Source organism: Larus michahellis, chromosome 2, assembly GCF_964199755.1.
Source record: "Larus michahellis chromosome 2, bLarMic1.1, whole genome shotgun sequence".
Taxonomy (NCBI): Eukaryota; Metazoa; Chordata; class Aves; order Charadriiformes; family Laridae; genus Larus; species Larus michahellis.
Genome location: NC_133897.1, coordinates 76593348 through 76613499, shown reverse-complemented (window position 1 = coordinate 76613499; position 20152 = coordinate 76593348). Strand labels below are relative to the sequence as shown.

The following is a 20152-nucleotide window of genomic DNA, read 5'->3' as shown; positions in this document are numbered from 1 at the left end:
GGGCACAGCAACCTGAAAAAAAAATTAGTCTAGTTCTCATTAACTATCAGTGAAATCTGGGCTTCTAGGTACCCTAAACTCCTTAAATTTGGAGCCTGTGTCATTTACATGCTTCTGATGATTTTTACCTTTGAGAAGTAAACCAGTGGAGAGAAACCTCTATGGCAATGGACAAACGAGAGAAAGCCACCATGACTGAGCCCAGAGCCAGACTGGAGGGGGACAGGGGCTGTAGGAAACCTGTTAATTAAACATTGCTTCTACTATTAATAGGCTGATGGAGGGCATCATTATCAAAAGGAAACATGTGCGTCAATTCAAACAAGCTGTTTCTCGTACTTGCTTGGTTAACAAGGAAGCCACTCGAGTATGTCAGATTACGATTACTGTTACACACTGTCGTGGGGAGTCCCCTCAAAGCAACCTATGAGGCTCAGCGACACACAGCATACGATAGCATTCAGAGCACAACTTTTACTGTTCCCATGCTTTTGAACAGCACTTGGTGACCTTGAATATTCTGAGCAGGCACACAGAAAGCCTGTATTAAGAAGAAATTATTAAATATTGATTTATTATTTTTTTTCTTCTTCTGGCATTGGGCCTCAAGATAAATGCCAGAAATTCGTCTATCCTGTTGAAGCTGACCTGGAAAAGGTGCTTCATCAACTTCAAATGCATAGTAAAGGAGACAGGGACAAAGAGGTAAGAAAAATCCAGCTTATCAAAAACCTAGTCTTTGTCAGTGTTTGGAGCAGATGCTTCAAAAAAGCTTCTGCGACTGGTCTTAGCTCAGACACCATTAACCACACTGTTCTACACTCCCATCACAGATCCATTCACTCATGAAAGTGGTGCTAATATTGAGACCACAAAAAGTTTGGCAAAGGGGACTTTGGGGACTCACAAAAGGGACTTTGCAAATGCTTACACACTGCTCAGAAACTTTGCTGGTCCAAAACCTGTCAGTTGTCTGGCTTCCCACAGACTGCAAGCAATAATCTTTCGACCAGGAATTCCTGGGTCAAATTCAGTAGCTTGTGGCATCTTTCTTCTAAGCTGGCATATGCTGCAAGGTTCCCAGCTCACGGCAGCTTCTGCAAAGAAAGTTCACAATTAACATATCTTTGCATGAGATCTCAAACAGAAATTCTGAACCTTCTTACTTTGCTAACAAGAGAGTGCCCTTCAATTGTTTCTCTCATTCACTCCAAATTAGAAAAAAACAAACAAACAAAAAACCCAACAAGTCAACCTCATGTTGCCTCCAGGGTTCAGCTCTGGATTTTAAGGCCAGCGTGACTTTGTCTAGGATTGGATGAGTTCCAGGGCTGAAGGCAAGGAGAGTGCCAGCACCTGCGATCGCACTGAAGCTCAGCTGCAACTCGAACTAGGATACAGTCTTTCTGGCACCTCCAGTGCTACTGGATCCACTTTACAAAGGGAACGCTGGAGGACATTTCAATGACTTATTCAAGCTGTAGTCAGGTTGCTCACAGTTCTCTGCTGACAGTGCGACATATTCCTTTGAACCAGAGCTTCAGCTTACCAACGTTTTTCCAGAAAATTTGGAACAACTGACCTCTTTGGAAGAGTCATATCCCAGAGGTTGTGCAGTTTTTGTCCTTGAAGGTTTTAAGGACCCAACTGAATGAAGTCCTGAGTAACCTGATCTAACCTCACTGCCTATCCTACTTTAAGCAAGATAGGCTCAGACTTCCCAAGATCAATCCCAACCTGAATTATCCTATGGTCCTGTGAAAACATGGGAGATTTGTGGTTAAACAGTATTCTGTAATTTTTTTCTCTCATGGAATAAGAGATGAGATTTTTTTCAAAAATTAAATTAAAGAAAAATTGCTATTTGCCCTGTGTCCTATTCAGATATGGTGGTATGGACTAAATGGTATTTGGCTGATCCAAAGCATGGGTCCTCATTTCAACCTTTTGAGACTCAAGACAAGTTCTCTGGTTTATTTTAAACATCAACATAATGGTTATTTCCAGTCTGTTTAAGCCTGGTGGCCTGAAACTTTAAGGGAAAAAAGAGGAGAGAGTTCATCAATAACATATGTTGGTGAAAAGAAAAAAGAACCCTCCCTCTCAAGTTCCTTAGTAAGACTTGCCAGAGAAAGGAGGTTTCCATGAGAATCTGTCGAGGAGCACAGGAAAACACGTGGAAAGAACTGGGCTGAAGTAGGCCTAATTTTCATGTGTATTTACTATCATTTCAGGTTCTTCATTAAAGCAGAAGATATTTTCAGCTGGAGATGGGTCTAACAGCCATTTCCACATACAGGAAAATACATGCAAAGACAAAGTTGATTGTGCATGGGGTGAGGAGTGGCAGCCTGCAAAGTTGTGTCAAAGCTACTCATGGTATGGAGAGTCCTAAGGGACTTCTGTTTCTGAAAGGGAGCACAAAGGTGCTTGCTTGGAAGTCTTTCTGGTACATTACAGAGGCAATACAGATTGTTTAAGTCACTTGCTCAAACTCTTGCACAAAATCATGGAACCACAGAATAAGTAGTACAAAAGGACCTCTAGAGGTCATCTAGTCCAACTTCTGATGTTGAATACCTCCAAAGATGAGATCCCAGTGTTTCTAGGCAACCTCTTCTAACGTTTGATTACCTTGCCTGCAAAGATTTTCTTCCCTATATCTGGCTGTAATTCCTCATGCTGTGACTTCTGTATGTTGCCTCTCATCCTTCCTCTGCTTTTCCTTGTATGTCATATGCTCCAGCCCCCAACAAGTCCTAGTAGACTCACTCCAACTTGCCAATATACCTCCTGTGCTAGGGACTCAGAACTGGGCACAGTACACCAGACATGGCCTAACAAGTGCCGTACAAAGGAAGATAACACCTCCCTTGACCTGATGGATAAGATCCTGGTAACAGCTCAGTCTGCAGTTAGTTTTTTAGTATCACCAAACACAGGGCTGCCAGAGATGGAAGTAGCCAAGCGGTCCTGCACAGGCTGCTAACAGGAAGGGAAACAGGGGGATTTATTTTTTTTTCCCCTCCACATTTCTTTGGGGCTCTTACCGCCACCTCTGCCTGCCCAACCACCACCCTGGAAAGTGCTGAGAACAGTGGGAGGGCTCAGATGGGTTTACACTGAGGTCTGAAACACATTTGATGGCTCTCACAGTCCAGGCTTCCTTAGGAGATGGATAAGCAAAGACATCAGCTGGCAGATGGACTGATAAAGCATACAGCATCCATGTCTGGTAAGAAAAGTGACTAAGGGAGGACATGGAGAGGTGCAGCATCTACTTTTCAAGTAAGAAAGTAAAATCTGCTATATTTACTCTTTTGTGCATTATCTGAACTTACTTAACTCATGGCTGAAGTAAAATCATACTGTGAAAGAGTGGGAAACATCAACTATGCTGCTGAGAAAACCTACCCTGAATCAAAATTTAGACACTCTGCCACAAATAGCAATTTCCATTGTAATTGCTCCCTTCACCAAGTTTCTCTAAAACGGTAATACTTCTTCTTTCTTCTCTTAGAGCATAATATAAGTTCATCCGTTTGCTCTCTGCTTTGGAAACTAACCAAGTATTATTAAAAATGACCATTTTTGTTCCTTCTTCAGGTACAGTTTCTGTCACTTGTATTTGTTGTAAGTCATGTTTTGCCCTATGACTAGTCCTGTTTATTTCTGGGATGACAGAAGTGGCAAATTTGGGCCCATAATATCTGTGTGCATCAGAAAGAGAGAGTGGAAGAGAGACAGTGAGAAGTGATTAGAGTACCATGTATTCTCAGTAACCACCCACATACGCCTATGCCCCCACAGAAAAGAAGTGTCACTCTAGAAAAAGTTATTAATTATATTTTAAAGATCTACAGGTTAATCGAGCTGTTTTGTAAAAACTGGATACAGAATCAGTTTCATTCTGTCATTACAATTCGTCAAATTAAAAAAACAATTATATTTTAAAAAAATAAAATCTACTAAGAAGCCAATAAAGACTATAATGGAATCTAGGATGCCCTCACATTTTTTTCCCCACATTGCCTGCTTTTATTACATTTCATGAATACTGGCATTAAGTTACCATACACATAACTTCCAGCCAATATTCTTCTTTTACAAGCTAGCACGTCCTTCAGCGTTTTTCAGTGAGCACTTTTTATCATAGGATACCAGCCTGAAAAACCACGAGGACATTAGCCAAGTTTAAAGAGAAAAAAAAAAAAAAACAAAACATAAACAAAAACCTTCTAAAACCTACTCAAAAAAGTGGAGGTGAAGCACAGAGGGTTTTAAAGGAGTCAAAAAGGTAGGTTTTCCCAGACACATAAGTGAAGCTTCTGGCAGGATGACGATTAAAAGTTTCCAGTCACAAAAAGTCCACCCCAACCTAACCCTACTTCTACAGCAAGTGTTCCCACTGTCCTCACTGGGTTTGGGCCCTTTCTGGGGGAACCCACCCCAGGAACCAGAGGGCAGCAATGACATTGTGCCTAGGATAACCAGACCTCTCCTGGGGGGGTCCTTCCACAAAATATGTCAAAACATGCCTAAGAGAAAATATACCACAAATACACACACACACAGAGGCAGACTTGAGTAGCACAGTAGTGGACTGCCCATGCTATAGAGACTTTAAAGAATCTTAAAAAAAAACATAAAAAATACCCCAAATTAATGAACTCACACAGAGCATTCAGATTAAAGCTCCTTCTGGGCAGTTTGGTGTTGAGGGTCAGTTCACATACTGTGAGTTCACATCAGACCCCTTTGAACAGCAACGACCATCACAGCATCGTGATGGTGATGAACAGCATCACCAGCACAAAACTCCTGCTCGGTCCCAATAAAGCCAGCAGATTGGAGAACATCTGGCCAGTTTCCAGATGCAGCCTCTGTTCTGCACAGTGCACAGCAAGAGCTTCCCACAAAGCAGGGCACCCAACTGGGTTTGCAGGACCTTACCTACGGCGCAGCACAGGGTAGCCTATTGCGTAAGGGCATGTCGTACCAGACAAGCCGCACCACTGTTGCGCCGCAGAGCTGTGTGAACCACGTAACCTGACCAAGCTGAGAGGGAAAAGTGAAAAGAAGAGAAGCCTGTCTCATCTTCCGCCTTCAGAAGAGTTGTGAAGCCTAGTAACTACTTTCCAAACTACCAACCTTTCTCCTCTGCAACTGACAGGATTACCCCCTACTTCCCACACAGCTATCAAATTTGATATATTCGCAGCTTCTCTCGATTGCTCTAGCTCTGAAGCACCGGATGACCAGCCAGCAGTAAATGAAAAGCAGGCACATTTTGCAGCCCGTCCCTGCGGTCTGGGCAGCAGAGAGAAGCTTCTGAGCATGCAGGGAAGCAGATGACTTCCAGGTACACTTGGTCTCCTTTCCCTCTCCTGTGTTTGACGTGGTTACAATTACCTTTGTTACTGGCAGACCCCCATAGCTTGACTCCAGCATCACCAAGGGAGAGGGCAGAAGTTTGCACGGTTACAGGATCTCTTTGGTTGGATCATTTTCTCGCTAGTGAAGCACAGTGTGCCCTAACGCTCTCCATAGCACTAGTTGTCAGAGTGAGACATCATTCACCATGAAAGCCGCGCAGTCCAGAAAATCCAGCAGCGCAACACAAACTGTTTTACAGCAGCATAAACAACATCATAACAGGAGAAGCTACCTTCCCACTGGCTTTTTGCCGGTCAGCGGGTGAGGCGGGAGGGAGGCACTGCCACCAGCACATCTGCACCATCCGTCTGGGACTTTCTGCTGCCGCTCCACTGCCGTGGTACAGCAACCTCCTCCCTCTCAGCTGGCAGCTGCTGGGTAAACTACCCTTATAGACCCCTGCCTTGGTACTCTATCCCAGCCTCCGATTTCTTTAATTGGTTCAGCAACAAGATACCTAATGAAGCTGGTGCCTGAATCATCATTTGACTCTGAGACAAATGGCTTGGGTCTCCCTCTGCAGAACCAGTGCTCCAGGCTCTTTGCAGTCTCAAGCAGGCATTGACACCAGTATGCATCCCCTGCACACTGTGCCTTGCTTCCACCAGGATGTTTTGCAGCAGGATAAATTGGTCTCACCACCTACTTTGATACAAGTACTCATTCTTCCCAGCACTTAAGAGGGAGTCTCCAAGTCCAGCAGAGCCTCCCTCCTGGAGGTGTGGCACTGCGGGAAGGAAAGAGCCTGGGTATTGCTCTTAGAACGAATGGGAAGAGATGGCTGCTTTTGCTATTTCGTCGAAAGAGCCTGGTTCCCGAGCAGCACTGATTCCAGGGATATTTAAGTGGAATCAAGGTGACATAAAGAGAATTATTATATTAATACTTACGTATATTCCTCCCCCTTCCACCAACTTTACCTCCTCACCGTCAGCAATTAGCACGTCTGACGAGAGATGCAGCAAGGAAACAATTTCAGGTTGAGCGCATCACGTACTGACTCACTGCCATGAAGCTCTACACTTCAACAGAATTCCTGGTGAACGACAATGAAATATTCATCAGCTCATATTTGTAAATGGCCCAGCAACATACCGAGTAAATGACCTCCGACGAAGCGCCTCGCATTAAAGTGGAACAGCAGCCAGCTGAAGCAAGGGAGCTACAAACTACGCATGTTTTGTCAGCACAGACAAGCAGCAAACACAAACAGAAAGGAGTCTAGTTGGACTCATCATCCTGACAGTGAGAAACAAATGAGGAGCCAGCCTGTTCACTTCAGAGGGACCCACTGGTTTTGCTGCCCGTGGCAGGAGCGAGTGGGGCAACCTGGGCTAAATTTTACTCCCTGCCCTCTGTCACAATCAGAAAATGAACCAGTCGAGGCAGGAGGGTGAGCTGGTTTGTTCTCCCCACATGTTGGCCCTGGTTATTCACACCAGTCACCACCCAGCCCCTGCACCCACACTGCAAAGCACCGCACCACTAGTCCTTGGCCGAGGGGCTTGATTCCTAAAATGGCAAACACAAGCCTGCACCCTCCAGAGCAGACGGGGAGCCCAGCCCTCCCAATAGGCACCCGGTGCTGGCCGGGAGCATCCCCGCAGTTTGCATTTCTTGCCTTGCCTGCATGTTTTGACGTGAGCCCCTGCAGAGAGCGAGCCAGGTTTGTGAGTGGGGCAGGCTGTGGGAATGGGGGGTGTCATCAAGTGCTCCTCTTTGTCTGGAGTGGTGTTACCCGGTGCTGATTTAGGGAGCAGAAGGGTGGATTTTCTGTCCTGCTTTCAGCTCTCATCATTATTCAGGATGTGTGATTTCCAGGGAGGTTGCCAGCACTGCACTGCACCGCTTGTGATAGTTAATCCTCGTACGGGAATGCTCCACAATGGAAATTGTGAGGTGAATGCAAAATAAATTAGGAAAACCCAGCAAGGCATCGTCAGCCTCCACAAAATGCAGAGGCACCCACAGGCCTGGCCTCCCCCAGACCTTTTCCAAGGAGCTTTCTTGAAATCCAGCTTAAAAAAACCCCATCTGTTGTTGCCCCGGGGCCTCACAGAAAGGTGAGCTCCTACTGCCAGAGCCAGGTGGGCGATGCAGACCTTTTTTTATCATTTATTTATTAATTAAACGCCCTGTGATAAGGCAGATCTAGATGCAGGTCCACAGCTCTGCAGGCGAGGAGCATCCACCGCAGCCAGGAACTTGAACAAACAGCACCATCAGGTGGCTCGCCTGGAAAATAGATGCGCGGAGTCACCCGGGCCATCTCCAGCCGGACCTGGCCATCCCTCTGCTCTCTTCTTCCACCCTTGCAAGCAAACAGAAGGGCCCACAGCCCCTTCCCGGGAAAATCCGAGTCCAAAATTGGAAGGAAAAGTTTCAGTGGCAGCAAGGCACAGCCAAGCAAAGCCTTAAGGAAAAACTTCCGACGCGCATATCTTTATCCCTGGTGTGCACATCTTCTAGGTCTCATCCTTTCCGTTGCTGACAGCTATTTGTATCTCAGCTTTAAGTACATAGTTTAACTGCCCCATTAACAGGCTACCTGCTCTAGCGTCCAGAGTGCTGGTCTGAGCAGAGTACAAGACTTGATTCTTCCCCCAGCCTCTTCAAATTTTCAGGACACTGGCAAATTGTTGGCACCTTGAAAACTATCCCCAGTGTACAAACCTGCTTTGAGCCATTGCTGGCATCCACCTCCCCCTGCCTGCATAGGGAAGAAGGAGGATGCCTCGTTCAGCCTCAAGCAGGTGCTCTTTCACCAAAAACTGCCTTTGAAATAGCTTGGCTCCTTCAGCATCTTTGCTGCCTTCTCTCGCCGTTCACATACTTGGTTAGTACAAATTGAGAGCAGAAGCATTTACCACTAATGACCCAGAGCCTCTTCCATCCCCCGAGAGGATACAGTCCCAACACATGCAGTGTTTAGAAGCTAGATGAGCATAAAGATAACGGATGGGAATTCAGCTCCCAGACTGCAGACCTCGGGCATGTCACAGCCTCTGCCCTCAGTCTCATTCCTGTCATCCTCACCTATCCTCCTAAAGACAGGAGAGCACTGGATGAAACAGCCTGAAGGAAAACAAAATACTGTTTCACCCACAGTGCTGCAGTGACTGCAGCCATACCCGCACTATTTGCATGACTACCAAGGGAGGGACCTATCCCATCAGTCTCAGTTGCTTTTGTCATACCTAGATTTTAAAAGATTTTTCTTCATGGTCTCCACTCCAGTGAATAATTAAGTATTTCTAATAGTCTCCTAGCGGAACTTCGGTCATTTAACTAGAAATGCATATAAATAAGTCTTTTTATATATATATTTAGTTGTTTGCATTTTTACTTGTTTCTACATATTTATTTATAGAAGATAAATATTATATGTCTTACATTATATAAGATATAGAAATAAATATGCAAATAATCACACATGCAGTCATGTTCACAAATTTAAAGGACAGCTATTTGAACTTGTGGTTACTCGGTTCCTTCAAGAAACACCACAGCTCAGAGTTTCAGCCTTGAGTGCCCACAGTTACATCTTACAGCAGCAACCCTGAAAAATCAGGGCCTTCCATAGTTATTTTTGTGCTTATGCATATGGAAGAGTCGATTTACATATCTAATTTCTGTCCTCTAATTTTCAAAAATTTGAGGCCTGAACAGGAAATCCTGTGTTTCCAGCTATACTGCCCCAAGGGGCACTTCTGTACAAAGCGCATCATCCAGTCACCTTGAAGGGATGTTAAAGCACTGCAGGTTGTTGACAGCCCATCTCAAAAACCTCTGCCTTCTGTAATAAAGAGACCTTCCAATTCCCAGATATGCTCAATGCAATAAAATTTCTGAACATCCCACATAAAGGCGATAACAGAGCACCTAACACAAAAGATGAAAAAAAAAAGCGGAAATGAGATTATATTTCCCATCATGGCATCTGCATTAAGCTTGATAGCTGCTTATTTCTACTACAATTGTGACAGAGTCATTTTGAATTTCGTTTTCTTTCTGCACCTTGCTCTGAAGCTGAGATATTTTGGGAAAAACAATGCACAAAACGGCACTTAAATGCACATGGCAATGTCTCACCAGTTGCTACTAATGATGTCAGAGGAGGTCAGGTGGGCACAGAAGTATGAATTCTCCCTACATTTGTACATTTTTCGAGTGACTAAACAGCACCCAGGAGAACCAAAGTCTTCCTAGGACAGCAGGAACACAGAAAACTAAGGAGGAGGAATGTCTTTTTTCCTGCCACCTTAATTCTCTTTGTTTTCAAGCCTTTCCTCAGCCCTTGCCTGTTATTTTTCTGTAACAGGAGAACGCAGTGCTAAGGAAAGTCAGCTTACAGCAGCGTTGGTTCATGGGAAAGCCTGCAGAAGCCACCTCCAGGCACTTCTGTAAGTACATTTTTTTTTCTATGCTGGGCTGTCAGTTGTGCTGCTCTATTCTAAGCGTAGAGCCATGGAGCAAGATGCTTGGGGTGGATTTGTTGGCAGATCAGTAGGGACTCATAATATTCCTGCCAAATTCATTTTCTCATGTGACCTGAGCTTGACTTGGAACATGGATTTCCTACAGAGACAAGTCTGAGCAGTGCCAGGAATTTGAAGGCCAGGTGGTCTGCAAAGCTTCTCCCCAGGCTCTGCGATCCTATTTCCTCACGTCATTCTTTCCAGCCAGCCCAGAGCTCAGGCTGGGGTGCTCGCAGCAAACCGAGTCCTCAAAACCAATGCAATTGCTCGTTCCCACCATTGCCAATCCTCTGGAAGAGATTGTGACAGAAGTGGGAGGAAAAATGAGCACGTTTCTGCTAGGAAACAGATTCAGACAGTCTTTGACCAAGACTGCTAGTGAAACTTTTCTCTGCCAGAGGAAACTCTAAAAAAATCTCACTTTTTCATCTCAGCAACATCCAAATTGGGCTTAGCTAGTCCAAACTGTCATGTCCTTGCTAACTCAGAAAGCCTGTATTTGCCTACCTGGAAGGGAAAGCTATCACACAAAGGCAGATAGGCTTTTCTGAAGAAAGCTATCCATAGCCACACTGGTCTCGTGGGACAAGAAGGTCCATAGATTAATTTTAGATCTCTGACAATCTGCATACTAGAAATACCTTGTGGCTCAGATCCATACTGACTTCTATTAAGGAAACAGAAGCTAGAGTCAGCTGGAAACTCTCCCAGATGATGCTCTGTGAATATCCATTGAGAAAAAGCAGCCTACCCTAATATATTACTTGCCCCATCCCTAAGAAACTCTAATTAAGGAATGAAAGTTTGGCTTGTGAAGAGGCACAACGGCATTGTAATGTGATAACAGGCCAGGACCTGGACCAAAGGTGATGCTTTTCTCACTGTTTTGTCTCAGCAGCAACCAGGAGTATGCACAGATTCCAGTTGTCTGCCCCTGGACTTCTTAGTCTTCTCATACCACTAAGGAAGGACCCCTGCTGTCCCACCCCTGACACAGAGCAGGGAGTAGCAGTCTCATCCTAAAACGGCTCCTGTCGTTCTCTCTAGAAACGTTAGAGAAGTGGCAATGGTCCTTCACACATATAATCCCATATCTATAATTGCTGCCTTGTTGGCAAATCCCCATCACAGATTGCACTCAGCTCTATCCCACCCTCACATCAGATGCAATCCACACCAACCTGTGCCTGCTGGAGCGCCTGGCTGAGGTAGCGGGGTGGAGAAGAGCTCACTGCACTAGCACCCTTGGGAGACTGAGCAGAGAACTCAGATTCCACCAAGTCTGAACCCCCCGCCACAGCTGAAGCCACCCCTCTACCAGCTTTGTCCCCTGAGGAAGGGATGGATGCAGTACATCCTTCCCCTCTCACCTAGGAAGGAGAAGCCTGTACCAGGCTCTGCTCCCTCCTGTCAGACTTAGATTCGGTTGCAGCAACCGAGCTCTCCCTGCACAATTACAGTAACACTCGACACAGTGGAAGCAATGTCTTCCATCAAAGCAGCATTTGAAACAACAACACAAGCCACTGAGAAAGCAATCTCCCTGCGTTCTCCTCGTTGGCTTTGTGCTGATGGCAAGTGGACACTCAGGAACCCTGTGTTTCTACAGTCTAAGAATAGCGGGATAAACTCAGGAATAGCTTCACTGGGAGCAACTGCAAACTCCCTTAGCAGACCCGCTTCTGCTGGAAGAACATAGCTGGGAGAACGTCAGCAGCAGCTACGAAGTTCATTTGCATCAGACTCAGAACTTTTTGGCAGTAGGCTGACCAGTCTGAAATTCACTCCTAAAAATCCATCAGAATCCAGTTTAAACTTAGACTTCCTTCAGCTGTAGGTTCTTTTGCCTCTTTTTTTCCATGCATCCAAACAAACCCAATCTCACCACCCGTCAGTCAGAAAGCAGAGGAGAAATATAGGCTAGGGGACACTCAGGTACCAAGAGGGAGCAAATAGCAAAGTACGTCAATGAAACTCAAAATTCTTGCCTAATTTAAGCCCTGCTTTCTTGCCTAGAAGGGCTGAGGTGCTTGTTCACAATGTCTGTTGCTGGTAAGAGACCTCCACTTTCAATTGCTCTTCCTTTTACAGTACTTTCAGCAAACAGACACTTTAAAAATGTTCTCATAATCACATGCTGGCAGGTACATAAAGATTTCACGTCAGGCCTGTGTGGAAGTCAACTGGATCATTTTAGGTGAGAAAGACTATCAGTGCTAGGTGATCCAGAAGCACAAGGGCAGCTATTTTGGACATTCATCCTTGCTTCTGGATGATTATTCAATCCAAAACCCTGCTGAGTTGCCAAGTTCCCCAACAATACTTGCCAACTATGAAATTTCACACCATTCCACTGTGTGCATTTGGCTATAGATAGTTGATATCTACAGATATCACTTCCTGCCCTGTTGAGTCACCTGTAAACAGAATTTGCCTGTAGGGCCAGAAACTCTGTTCCTTACATGAAACATTAACTAGTCCTTTGCTGAGTCTGCTCAGTCACAAGGTCCCAGGGTGTATTATGAAAGGAGCGCCTGGACACCCCCCAGCGTTTCCCAGGCAGCAAACTGAGCTTTTTCTACAGAGAGAGTCACTTCCCCATGAACAGAGGAAACTCCATTAGCCAGGATGGAGAAACACCCATTTCCACCAGAGTTACAAAAGCCAACAGCACGCCTCAGTTCAACAGTCCTGGTGTGCAGTCCCTGACTGCCTAACCAGCACCAACCTGCATCAATCCAAAGTTGCACAACACCGCAATGTTGGCAAAAAAAATTCAGTCCATCCAGGAGGGCTACAAGGTTTTAACAGAGGTCACTGATCCAACTGTGATCCCGATTCAACACCCATTCAAACATATCGCCTGGCCGAAGAGCTGCTCACAAGCGTAGCCAGGAAGTAACACAGGAGAGATTGACTCCTGGCATAATGAGACCTGCCATGTTCATGCTAAGCTAGAGCCTGTCTCCTTAGCTAATGAAAGGTTGCTCAACAAAGCAGTTCCTCACCATATTGCTGCCACTGCCATGCACTAAGAGGCAGTGCACTGAAGGGACAGCACAGCAGCATGAAACACCCTTTCTCACCCCTTTGAAGCTTGAGGTTTCAAAGCTTCTCCCATTCTGAGCTTCATCTGAACAAAAATAGGCCACTCCCACAGCAGCTCAGGGTCTGTTAGCCTAGGAGAAGTTCCCGTACAAAGTCCCCACTTTGAACTCCAGCCTCGCAAGAAGTAAAAATGCTCCTCAACCTATACAGGCTATTCTAGAAGGGGAGCTAACTGCAGCACTTTCTTCCTGGTGCTGAGAACACTGCCCTGCTGGTATGCGCATTCCCACCATATATTAGCAGTGTTTCCATAAGAAACTTTGGACTCAGTAAAGTGGTATTTTCTGAGAAGAACAACATTCACTAGAAAATTCCCACCCACCTCAAAACCCGACTGCCACAGTAATAACTCCACACAGCTACTGAGACTGGTTGGTGGAACCGAGGAGGAGAGATCCAGAAGCAGATGAATGCTTTTCTCTGCACCAAAGCTGGTTTTCTCACTTCCAACCCTACTATGGTTTGAAAGACCACATGACTCCAAGGCCAGAATTTCTTTTCAGCCTTACACTCTTGCATATTTACATCATGACCACGCAACGCAAGCCACAAATAAACGTACGCATGTATCATTGCCTCTGCTCTAAGTGGTGCTAAAACTACTTTCCTCCTTCCCATTCCCTTATTCAAAAGTGCACACTGTGGATGAGTTGACAAATGCAGCAACACTTGTCCAAAAATAACACCCCAAACTCTCAGTCATTCCCTCCGTACATGGATACGTCACCTTAGTCACATCACAAGTATGGCTATCCTTTTCAGAGAGCACCAGAAAAAAAATTCATCCCACATTTTCTTCCTGCATGCAAACAAATGGCAGAGGCATAGTATATAAAAATCACCTTCCTGCTCCAAACCTACCACAACCAAATGTTTTCGGTGTCTCTGATGCTTTTTTTCCCCCTATGGAAAGAAGGTGCCAAAGAGAAGAGGGCCGTACAGGAGACAGCCTAGTTATTCCTTTGGGGCTGGGCACAGAGTTTGTGTCACTACAGAAGAATCCGTGGCACAGCAGTACAACTGAGGGCAATAAAAACATATAGTGATAAACAAAAGCTGGAAACCAGACAACTGATCTTGCCTGCGTACCAATTGTCAAACACCATACTTATGTTTCAAATGCTTCTCCTGCTACCAGTAGAAGTCAACAAGCACAAAACACAGAATCTTTCCATCTTGTCTTCTAGCACTTTATAAATTAGTTAAATGGAATTTTAACAAATAATATATGTTTTTATATGAAGATGCTATATAATCACAACACAGAAATTGCATACAAGTCTTTGAAATATTGGATGTTATGAATGAAAGGATTCAAATGTTAAATCTAGAAATATTTATAGAATGGTTTGGGGGACATTTAAAAGTCACCTAGTCCAACTCCCTTGCAATAAGCAGGGACATCTTCAACTAGATCAGGTTGCTCAGAGCCTCATTCAACCTGACCTTCAATGTTTCCAGGGATGGTGCACCTACCATCTCTCTGGGCAACCTGTTTCAGTGTTTCGCCATGATAAAAAATTTCTTCCTTTTTATCTATCCTCATTTAGTTTAAAAACCGTTACCCCTTGTCCTATTGCAACAGGCCCTACTGAAAAGTCTGTCCCCATCTTTCTTATAAGCCCCCTTTAAGTATTGAAAGAAGGCCAAATAAAGTCTCCCTCGGAGCCTTCTCTTCTCCAGGCTGAACAACCCCAAGTCTCTCAGCCTGTCCTCATAGGAGAGGTGCTCCAGCACTCTGATGATTTTTTTGTGACCCTCCTCTAGACCCGAGGAGCATGCTTGCTTCATGACAGCAGCTTAATTTTGCCATTTCTCCATGACTGTCCACCATTTTCCCCCCAAGAAAAGACTAGTTTGTAACCAGAAGGAAGCTGTACAAGGCTTCACTTCCGCACAAATCTATTACAGCTGCATGGCCTAAGGTGTGTATGTTGGTGCAAATGCACACCCTCGCACTTGGTGAACCAGGAACCTTTAGTCTGTCCCACAGGCTGCAGACTCCAGTTGGAGTCCTGAAAAGTTGTAACAACACACAAAGTCAGACAGTTTTCTGAATGTTTAATATAAGTGATAAAAAGGAGAAATTCTTTCCTTTTCTCCATACCACTGACTACTCCCTTTTCCTGAAAGTTTTAATTTTTTTTTAAAAAAAAAGGCAATTAAAATTAGCAAGGTAGCTAACATAGCAGTCTGCTACTATTTAAGGTGTCAAAGTAATTAAAACCTGACCTGTATAAAACTATATAGGCGTAGAAACAGCACCAGTGTTTCACGAGGAGCAGGTACTCCTGAGCAGCCCTCCAACCCCAGCCAGCCACAACCAGGGCTTGTGCTGAGAGCGTGCCAGGGCTCAGCAAAGGTCAGCTTTGTGGCGCTTGGAGAAAGCATGAAACAGCAGCCCCATCTGCAAGTCCTGCTCGCGTCAGATTTTGTCACTTTGCATCAGTCTCAGCCCCAGCTCTCGGTTTGGTCCCGGAGCACATGCAGGAGAAGGGGCGATTGCAGGAGCTGGGTGCCCACCAAGCAGGTGCTGCGTTGGCAGCCAGTGGGGCTGGTGGGTCCCAGAAACTTTTTCCCACCCCGTGGAAAGGAGAAGCCTCGGGAGCTCCAGGGCCTGGCTGGTCTCTGCTCCTGCAGGGCTTGCGCTGTGCGCCAGCCCCGTTAGGCACACCGCTGACAGAGCGGTGCTTCAAACACCCCCCAGCACCACAGAAATCTCTGAAAACAAAATTCACTTTCTCTCAGGTGCAGCTGGAAAGGGGGAGGTGGTGGCACATTAGCTTGTATTGCATTTCTAGGCCTTGTTGGTTTTTAACCAAAATATTAAATACGCTATTACGAGCACAACTGGAAAAGCAGACCTTTATGAAGAGTGAAGGTATCTCCTGTGATAAATCTTATCCATTTGCTGATAAATTTTCACTCACTGTCTTTCACTAGCAGGAGACCCTCACTGAGAAATACGAAGCAGAAAGCTTCTGTTCAGAGAGAATTGCAAGAAAAAGAAGATCAATCAGTGAAACTTTTAATGTGAAGCTTTCTCTGTGGAAATGTTTCACTGTATGATACAGGCATACACAAAGATGCCAAAGGCAAGAAAAAAGATTTTGGCTTGAAAGAAAGAACAAACTTTGGTTAGGACTCACCTTATGCTGGACTTGCACAGGAGGAGGCCGGGGGGGAAATCTTTAAATAAAAGAAACTCTTAAGAGGAAACCCTATTGCTGAGATCAGGTGAAGCATTATTCAGGTTTTCGTTTGAAAAAGTTTTGCAAACACAACTACTTGGCTAGGAGCACAGGAAAAACAACATACCCATAATGATTTTGGCAAAAGTCATAGAGTAGGTGCAGTCATACGAATGTGAGCAAGAGGCCCCGCTAGAGTGCTGGGCCTCATGACTAGCTAAGCCTCTGCAGGGAACCCAGAGAGTAATTAAAACAATTCAAGGGCAAGGATGCTGCATGAGCACAAAATAGAGCATGAAAAACACGCAGCTTTGTTGCTCTGGTATGCAGGCTGCACCTCAGATATGACACTACTTGCGTTAATTGTAGGTAGGTAGAAGAATCAAGGCTAAAGTAGAGTAATTCGCTTTAGCAAGTGCATGAGATTTAAAAAAAAAAAATGGAATTGCCAGTATGAACTAGATAACGTAGGGTAGTTTTGGGATGTAGTCTTAGGAAGCTGCCTGTGCCTCAGCGGCCGTATCAGTAATACCCGATAAGGCCAACACTATCTGAGTAAAGGTGTTGGAAACATCAAGTTTGAGTACAGATGTAGCAGTATTGAGAGCAATAAGGGGACAGGGGTGGGGGGAAGGTGAATCGCAAGGTTTGCAAAGAGTTGGGGTAAAAAGAAGGGAGGTAGTAAAGGCAGGGGAAAAGGGATGAGTCCTCCAACAGAAAAAAAAAGAAAAACAAAAAAGAGGGAAACAAGACATAAAATCAGGTAAAGTAAAGAGAGGGTGGGATCTTCCGACAGTAGGTGTGCAGGCACCTACAAACAACACTGAAGCTACCTGGCCACCCAAGCCCACCAGGACACTAAAGGGAACCTCTACAGACAACCTATGCAACTCTCCATCAGGTCCATATCTGAAAGACTCAGTGGGGGCAAGTAAAGAGGGACAGGTTTGCAACTCCGGCACCAAGTAGTGTGGTTGGGAAGGATGACAGAATTATAAAGAAATAGCTGGGTGTGATTTAGAAGATTTGAGTATGAGAATTAGTTTTATATTTGGTTGAAACTGTGCAAAATAATACAACAGTAAATTAATTTACAGTTGTAAAATTGTAAAAAAAATAGTGTATCTATTAATAGTATAGCTATAATTAGGCTACTTAATAGTATGTTGTTTAATCAATAGAAGTTTCTGTCTATTAAATCACTTGTGACTCAATATTGACTGCAATCTAAAAAGGGAGAATTGGACCCTGAAGTAGCAAGGATCAGCAGCAAAAAAACCCCAAACAAACAAATCTTTATTACTATACTTTCTCCAAGAAGCTGGTACTGGCTATTGGTTATAGGTTTGAGAGGCTAGTGGTATAAGCTACTTGGGGGATGTGCGTGTGTGTGATCTGCTGATACAGCTATATCAGCAGTCTTATATCAGCCAACCCAAGAAGTTACAGACACTGATGTAAGATTTAACTGCTTACTAGTCTGATATCTTTGTATCTTTTACTCTTCCCAATTATATTACAGATATAATAATCTTCTTGATAAGGAACACGAGGCTTTTCCACTCTTTAATACTGCAGAAGCATCCAAAGAAGGTGAAGAGTGCTCTAGATATATGGAATCACTGCCCCTCTTTAAGTAACTAGCTTTCTTTACAGTCATTTTTGAGCTGCTTATCTCCATGGTCAAAGCCTTCAATCAGACAGATAAAGAAACATACTTGTTGGCCAGCTAAGCAACCTGCCAAAACAGAATTCCCACTGCCAGTGCTGATACCACTTCGTTTAGATGTAGTTTCTCATCCCACAGGCTTCGGCTGTTTGAAGGGAAAGCAGTTCTCAGAACAGATGGAGTTGGTAATAAAGCTCTTTCTAGGAGATACAAGGATTACACAGGGAATGAAATGGCGAAACAGTGTCTGGAGTACACGTTGTAAACTTGAACCACTCCAAGTAAAATTTGCTTCCCACCGAGAACATGGTGGGACAAAGTGAAAGTGACAGTGCAGCTTTCCAAAACATTAGCTATTGTGGCTGTTTCCCCTCAGAACATCACCTACCCAAAAACTACTCAAGATACACGTTCCAACCCCATATCCACAAAAAAAGAAAAAAATAATTAAAAAAAATATCTTGTGACTTGTCATTTTGAGTCAGTGTCAGGAGCACTGCCAAATAAAAGGATGAAGTAGCTGTCTCAAAGAGAGCCTATGCACCATCCGAGGAAATGATGCAGCGCTTGCCTGTGCATAGGAGAGCTCCTGAGCTCATCTACAAAGTCTTATTTGGTTTCTGCTAGATCTACCCCAGCCATCCTGCTTTCAGAGAAGCAGGAAGACTTGTATCCCAAAAGCCCAGCGTTGTTCCATCTTCCTGGGCTGTCTGCTTGTGCTTAAACAAATCTCAGCAAGGCAAGGCCCAGACTCCTGGATATCTGCAGAGCAGCTACCACAAGGCTTCTGCAAGGACAAAAGACTGATTTGAGTCAGCACTTTGAAGGCCATGAGCACCAGCAACGCTGTTCCAACAGTACGAGGTGGACAGAGGGAAGGGAAGGTAAAGAACAAGCCCATTGTCCAGGTAAACCATTCTAGTCCAAACCAAGGCTCCATTTAATCCAGTTACCTGTTCCCAGCAGTATGAACAAGCAGGCACGCAGGGAAGAGTAAGAGCAGGACAAGCATGTATGGTGTTTCCCACATATTTTCCCAGTTTCCAATGATTTCCCTCTCAGGAGAGGTCCTGAGCCTGATCTGGTTTGCTTAGTGATCCCCAGTGGGTGTCTCTTTGAAGCATTTGCCCTATCATTTGATTTGCTTTGTTCGTCGCTATTGAGCATTAAGCTGACATTTTAAATGAAGGACCATGATGATGTCACCCCTAAAAAAAAAACTAAATCTGGAGGTTATATTCTCACAGTCCTGATCTGAAGTACTTTGCATTTTGTAATAAATTGCTATATCAAATTTTCACTGTCTTTGTAGACCTTATTGGGAAGGGACTTTCACCTTATGTGATTCTAGTTTAAATGTGTTACAGTAATCCTAGACATTGTCTCTCCTTACTATTCCCTTTGCAATTGTGCTTGCTTTCATCAGCTATCAGCTGGGTACAACCAAAGTCCAGGCAAACCAAACAGATCTGTAACCCAAATCTCTTTACGTGACCCATACATGCTCTGTGCCTAAGGACAGTTGCCTGGATTCTCACCCTAGCCCTGGACATATAATTTACCATTATCATAGTATCCAAAAACATGAAGCAGGCCTGAGCCTCATTATTCAAAGCAAGGTCTCTTGGCTTGCATTGAATTGGCTTTTACATTTAATACATCGTGGTTGAAATCATGGTCCCCTCTTTAATCTATGGGATTACTTGTATTACCTTCGTTCAGGCCAGGGTTTTGCCTGAGGAGCAGCTCTACTGTTTAGCATTATTTCATATTTATCGTGTTAGATGCTCTCCTGTTTGCTAAAGCACATAGGCTCTCCCCTCTTCAACTTTACTCAGTGACAGAGGAAGTGATACTCGCAGCCCTCAAAGCAAGACAGACTGAGATGGCCAAAGTGGTCTTTTATCCAACTCTGTCACGCTATAGAGCCAGTTTTTCCTCGTCTCCATCTCAAAGACTATTGCAGATGTTTGCCTTAGGGTTGAATTTAGCTTGTAACATTTTTCCAGTTGGTGCTTCGTCCAGGAAAGATCTTTTTGGCAACTGCAGTTTGAAATTTTATTCCAATCCTGGATCTTAAACTGGAGAAGTTTACTGGAGATGCAGCAAGCCTCCCTCCTTTCCTTACTGATCATTTCCCGCCATCTGCAAGAGCCACTAATTTTCGCATAAAGCACAGCTTTAAAAAAAACTGGTATGAATAACGAGTGCAGTGCCACTAATGGGTAGTTAAATAAACTGGAAGACAAAAGAAAAAAAAATTAAGTCTA

General features: G+C 44.5%; 1 long non-coding RNA gene across 1 annotated transcript in view; it reads right to left on the bottom strand.

Annotated features, from left to right (window-relative positions):
- Positions 1 to 546: 546 nt before the first annotated feature.
- The window catches only part of LOC141738307 (uncharacterized), a 61882-nt gene continuing 42276 nt past the window's right edge, over positions 547 to 20152 (bottom strand). The window contains exon 2 of the long non-coding RNA XR_012585366.1: positions 547 to 1097. This is a non-coding gene — a long non-coding RNA (uncharacterized LOC141738307). The remainder of the gene's footprint in view (positions 1098 to 20152) is intronic.